Genomic DNA, 6,963 nt, shown 5'->3' on the forward strand with positions numbered 1-6,963 from the left:
TACCGTAGAACGATTGTTCTACGATTTTCGGTTCAAAAAAAAAACATAAGGATGGCAAATAAGCCATGAAAGCTTTTGATTTTTTAGAAAGCTATATTAAGAAGTGGGCATCCGAGAATTTAACCCTATGTTAGCTTATGCTAATGTGAGAGCATATGACCGAAACTCTTCTTTTTCCTGGAATTGTGTCATTGTATGGTCAGAAGTTGAGCAATCACGCACAGATCACTATATTTGCTAAGTGAACCTATAAGTACATGTAGATACGCACATGCATCCATTGAAGCCCCAATCTGAAACGTAAGTCATTAGTATATTTTACACGTTAATCTGGGCATTTAGCTAGCTTCTATGTGCTATTTAATTGTGTAACGGAGGAGCCATACTAATCTATTCCTAATTTTTTTTAATAATAAAGCACGGATTGACTTCGTTGGTTCACCGTCACAATAAATACGTTTTTTCACGTGAATTTACGCTTTCAGTTTTTTCCACCTATATTATTTTCGACATATGAGGTGGTACTATTCATCCGAGGTAGTACTATATTATAAAGATAGATATAGATATATATTTTGGTAATCAACCTATACTTCATGAATAAATATCGTTCACGTGTTGCTTCTTTTATTTCGTCCGTTCATCTTGGTCTTTCCCGTACGTGTCTCTCAGTTCGACTCCAACTCCCTATCACTCGCCTCCTCTAATTTCTCCCATAAATATTGATTGAATCCCATGGACGTGGAGGTGGTGGCGGACATCTCTGAGGCGTGGATCGGCGGCTGGAACAACAACCACCGGCTCCATCTATGAGCCTGGCCTAGAAGACGTCATTAAGCTGTGCCGCGGCCACAACCTATTCTTCAACACCGACGTTGGCGAGGTGGATATCGTCTTCTTCTTCGTCAACACCGACACGGAGAACCTCGGCCTCCACGCCGGCAAGGCCGGTGATCTCGGAGAGCGCTCTGCACATGATCACCGACGTCTCCCTCTTCGATAGGATCCAGATTGGGAAGTCCACCGTGTTCATCAATACCCGCCGAGGCCATCGAGAAGATCCTCGCCCACAACGGCCGGTGCTTCCAGTACCAAATCCTGTCCAATTTGGCGTTCCTCGCTGAGGGCACCGCCGTGCGGGACCTATTCATGCCTGACCGCGTCCTCGTCGGCAGCTGCGAGATGCCCGAGGGGCAGACCACCGTGAAGGTCCTTAACCAAGGACGTGTACGCGCATTGGGTCCCGTGGACTGCGTCATCACAATCAACCTCTGGTCGGCCGAGTTGTCCAAGCTCGCCGCCAACTCCTTCCTCGTGCAGCGCATCTCCTCCGTGGACGCCATCTCTGCAACGTCATCGAGGTAGCCTACTCCATTCACTAGTAGAAAACAGGGCTATGGTCCAGGCCGGCTTAGCCCATTAGTCCCGGTTCAGTGTAGAACCGGGACCAATGTGGGTATTGGTCCCGGTTCGTGAGCCCAGGGGGCCGGCCGGGCCACGTGGGCTATTGGTCCCGGTTCTTCTGGACCTTTTGGTCCCGGTTGGTGGGACGAACCGGGACCAATGGGCCTCGCTCCTGGCCCGCCACCATTGGTCCCGGTTGGTGGCTTGAACCGGGACCAAAGGCTCCCCTTTAGTCCCGGTTCATGCCACCAACCGGGACCAATGAGGTGCCTATATATACCCCCTCGCGCAAGAGCAGAGCACAGTGCTCTGTTTTTTCTGGCCGAGGGGGAGAGGGCTTTGTGGTGCTCTAGCTCACCTCCTATGCACATGAGGTGTTCGATGGAATGCCCGAGCCACACTACTTAAGCTTTCTCCTCTCGAAGCTCGACCTTCAAGCTCCATTTTCCTCGAGATTTGTCTAGATTTAGCGGTCCGTCACGCCCCGTCCCCGTCTTCACCGCCGTCGATCACCCGCGCCGATCTCATCACCGACACCACCGTGGTGAGCCTCTTGTTCTTATCTTCTTTCTGAAAGGAAAAATATTCTTACTTGTATGTTTAGATAGATACTTGTATCATTTTCTTACATTTATTATTGCATCTTATAAAGTGCGATGGTTTTGGTATCCGCCCCCGTCGGCCCTCGTCCTGTCTATGATTCGGATTTGGTATGTATATTATCTTTATAACTATTGGTTCATTTATTGTTTATGAAAATTATGCCGACCAACGTGACATAGATTTTATTTATCTAGGATGTATGTGAATCCGAAATGCCAACCGACCCTATTGTCGAGAGGTTAAATTTAGTTAAAGAAGAAAACAATCTGTTGAAGGAAAAAATAAAAAAATTGAGGAGGAGAAGATGATATTGGAGTTGCATGTTGCGGATGTCGTCGATGATCACAAGATCAAGATGGATGCAATGCGCTTGAAGATTAGAAAGATTAGAAAATATGCCATTCATACCGAGGCTTGGTATCATTATGCCGTTGGATCAATTGTTACCTTGGTTGCGATTATGATCGCATTTGTTTTCGCATTGAAATGTTTTACATAGTTTCAATGTATGGTTTAATTAATTAGATGCTCTGGAGAGCTATATGTTGTTAGATGAGAACTATGTATGCACTTTGGTTTTAATGTGATGATGAACTTCTATTAATTTGGACACTTAATTATATATAATGCACGCAAATGAACCGGCAATAGATGTACGGTGACAGACACACCCGTGAGTACATTAAGGGCGTGCATGAGTTTCTCGATGCGGCTGAGGCAAACAAGCAGAATGGTTTTATGTGTTGTCCATGCGCTGAATGTGGGAATACGAGGTCTTACTCTAACCGAAAAATCCTTCACTCCCACCTGCTTTACAAGGGTTTCATGCCACACTATAATGTTTGGACGAGGCACGGAGAAATAGGGGTTATGATGGAAGACGGCGAAGAAGAAGAGTACGATGACAACTATGTGCCCCCTGAATACGGTGATGCTGCAACGGGGGGAGCTGGTGAAGATCAAGAGGAACCAGACGATGTGCCCAATGATGCTGCCATGGGTGAAGCTGCTGAAGATTAAGAGGAACCAGACGATGTGCCCGATGATGATGATCTCCGCCGGGTCATTATCGATGCAAGGACGCAATGCATTAGTCAAAAGGAGAAGCTGAAGTTCGATCGCATGTTACAGGATCACAAAAAAGGGTTATACCCCAATTGCGAAGATGGCAACACAAAGCTCGGTACCGTACTGGAATTGCTGCAGTGGAAGGCAGAGAATGCTGTGGCTGACAAAGGATTTGAGAAGCTACTGAAAATATTGAAGAAGAAGCTTCCAAAGGATAACGAATTGCCCGACAGTACATACGCAGCAAAGAAGGTCGTATGCCCTCTAGGATTGGAGGTGGAGAAGATACATGCATGCCCTAATGACTGCATCCTCTACCGCGGTGCATACAAGGATCTGAACGCATGCCCGGTATGCGGTGAGTTGCGGTATAAGATCAGACGAGATGACCCTGGTGATGTTGACGGCGAGGCCCTCAGGAAGCGGAAGTTCATTATGATGCCAGTTCTCATCCAAGGCCCTAAGCAACCCGGCAACGAAATTGATGTGTACCTAAGGCCATTAGTTGAAGAACTTTTACAACTGTGGAATGGAAACGGTGTACGTACGTGGGATGAGCACAGACAGGAGGAATTTAACCTTAAGGCGTTGCTGTTCGTGACCATCAACGATTGGCCCGCTCTCAGTAACCTTTCAGGACAGACAAACAAAGGATACCACGCATGCACGCACTGTTTAGATGACACTAAAAGTATATACCTGGACAAATGCAGGAAGAATATGTACCTGGGCCATCGTTGATTTCTTCCGACCAACCATCAATGTCGAAAGAAAGGCAAGCATTTCAAAGGTGAGGCAGATCACTGGAAGAAGCCCGCCATGCGCACTGGTGATCACGTGCTTGCTATGGTCAATGATTTACACTACATAATCTTTGGAAAGGGTCCCGGTGGACTAGCTGTTCCGAATGACGCTGAGGGACACGCACCCATGTGGAAGAAGAAATCTATATTTTGAGACCTACCCTACTGGAAAGACCTAGAGGTCCGCTCCTCAATCGACGTGATGCACGTGACGAAGAACCTTTGCGTGAACCTGCTAGGCTTCTTGGGCGTGTATGGGAAGACAAAAGATACACCTGAGGCACAAGAGGACCTGCAACGTTTGCACGAAAAAGACGGCATGCCTCCGAAGTAGTATAAAGGTCCTGCCAGCTACGCTCTTACGAAAGAAGAGAAAGAAATCTTCTTTGAATGCCTGCTCAGTATGAAGGTCACGACTGGCTTCTCGTCGAATATAAAGGGAATAATAAATATGCCAGAGAAAAAGTTTCAGAACCTAAAGTCTCATGACTGCCACGTGATTATGACGCAACTGCTTTCGGTTGCATTGAGGGGGCTTCTACCGGAAAACGTCCGATTAGCCATTGTGAAGCTATGTGCATTCCTCAATGCAATCTCTCAGAAGGTGATCGATCCAGAAATCGTACCAAGGCTAAGGAGTGATGTGGCGCAATGTCTTTTCAGTTTCGAGCTAGTGTTCCCGCCATCCTTCTTCAATATCATGACGCACGTCCTAGTTCATCTAGTCGACGAGATTGTCATCCTGGGGCCCGTATTTCTACACAATATGTTCCCCTTTGAGAGGTTCATGGGAGTCCTAAAGAAATATGTCTGTAACCGCGCTAGGCCAGAAGGAAGCATCTCCATGGGCCATCAAACAGAGGATGTTATCGGGTTTTGTGTTGACTTCATTCCTGGCCTTAACAAGATAGGTCTCCCTAAATCGCAATATGAGGGGAGACTGACTGGAAAAGGCACTCTTGGAAGAGACTCAATAATATGCAGAGACGGATATTCTTGGTCTCAAGCACACTACACAGTTCTACAGAACTCTACCTTGGTGACCCCGTATGTCGATGAACACAAGAACAGTCTGCGCTCCAAACACCCGGAGCAGTGCGACGACTGGATTACATGTGAACACATCAGGACTTTCAGCAGTTGGTTGGAAACACGTCTCAGAGGTGACAACACTGTTTGTGATGAGTTGTACTTGTTGTCCAGGGGACCATCTTTGACTGTATTGACTTACAAAGGATACAAGATAAATGGGAATACATTTTACACGATCGCCCAAGATCAAAAGAGCACCAACCAAAACAGCGGTGTCCGCTTTGATGCAGCAACCGAGAGCGGAAAGGACACATATTATGGTTACATAGTGGACATATGGGAACTTGACTACGGACCTGATTTTAAGGTCCCTTTGTTTAAGTGCAAATGGGTCAATCTGTTAGGCGGCGGGGTACAGGTAGACCCACAGTACGGAATGACAACAGTGGATCTGAAAAATCTTGGGTACACTGATGAACCGTTCGTCCTAGCCAATGATGTGGCACAGGTTATCTATGTGAAGGACATGTCTACCAAACCGAGAAAAAGAAAAGATAAGGAAGCGAATACATCATACGATGAGCCAAAGCGCCATATAGTTTTTTCAGGAAAAAGAGACATCCTGGGAGTGGACGGCAAGAGAGACATGTCTGAAGATTATGAAAAGTTTCATGAAATTCCTCCCTTCAATGTCAAGGCTGACTCAAGCATCCTGATAAACAATGAAGATTATCCATGGTTACGGCGCAATAAGCAAATGACACAAGCGAAGAAAAAGTGAAGACTTTCTCCCGCAACTATTATGATGATACCATGCCAAATTTGTAACAGACGAACATGCTACCATTGTCCGTTTTGTACATGCACATGCTATGTGGGTGAAATTATGATACCATCCCAACTTTCAACTTTTTCAGAGTTCATTTGAAATGCTTTCATGTCTTATGGTTTGAAATTTTGATACTTCGAAAGTGATTGTCCATTTTGTACACAAAGTGCATCAATTTTTTGTCGTAACCCTCTCTACTTTTTGGAACATGCTATGTGGGTGAAATGATGATACCATGTCAACTTTCAACCTTTTCAGAGTTCATTTTGAAATGCTTTCCAATTTCAGAGTCATTTAGCTCAAAGAATGAATTAATAGCAAACAGAATAAACTACAAAACTTTTATGAAAATAAAAACAATCAATTAAAATATTATGTTATGATCAACTAAAATAAAACTATAATATTCTTCAATAGCAAAAAGAATATAATTTTTGTGACCTAAAATCAAACTATAAGTATTTAATTGTAAGTATAAATAAAAAATAAATAGCAAAGAAGAAAAAATTTCTAATTTTATAGTAAAGTTATTCATAAACTAGTGATTCACACAAATTTTTAAAAATTCAAATTTAAACTATTTAAAATTTAAAACTAATGGCACTAACAGAAAGTTTATAATTTTTGTGACCTAAAAGCAAAAAGAAATCACTAAAAAACTGTAAGTATTTAGTTTTAAGTAGAAATAAAAAAATAAATAGAAAAAAATTCTATTTTTATAGTAAAGTTATTCATAAACTAGTGATTCACACAAATTTTTAAAAATTCAAATTTAAACTATTTAAAATTTAAAACTAATGGCACTAACAGAAAGTTTATAATTTTTGTGACCTAAAAGAAAAAGGAAATCACTAAAAAACTGTAAGTATTTAGTTGTAAGTAGAAATAAAAAAATAAAAAACCAAAAAAATATAGAAATAAAAAAGAAAAAACCAAAAAAATGCCTCCTACTGGGCTTCCACGGCCTGAATACGACTAGAAACCCTAGATGGGCCAGGATTTAGGCCCGCAGAAGGCCCAATAGGCCCACAGGCAGTAGCAAGTTTAGGCCCGAAAGCCTGCATTAGAGAGGAGCTCGAATGGGTAGGCACACCAGCGCTTATAAACCAGTGCCGGCGCTCTTCAGCTAGCGATGTGGGACTAAACTTTTGGGCTCGGGGCAGCAAAGGCCATTGGTCCCGGTTGGTGGCACCAACCGGGACTAAAGGGGGCATTGGTCCCGGT

General features: G+C 43.8%; 1 pseudogene; it reads left to right on the forward strand.

Moving 5' to 3' along the window:
* The first annotated feature begins 271 nt into the window (after positions 1–271).
* Positions 272–6,963, forward strand: part of LOC123057734 (UDP-glucose 6-dehydrogenase 4-like) — a 14,571-nt pseudogene continuing 7,879 nt past the window's right edge.

Source organism: Triticum aestivum, chromosome 1A (genome assembly GCF_018294505.1).
Source record: "Triticum aestivum cultivar Chinese Spring chromosome 1A, IWGSC CS RefSeq v2.1, whole genome shotgun sequence".
Classification (NCBI taxonomy): domain Eukaryota; kingdom Viridiplantae; phylum Streptophyta; class Magnoliopsida; order Poales; family Poaceae; genus Triticum; species Triticum aestivum.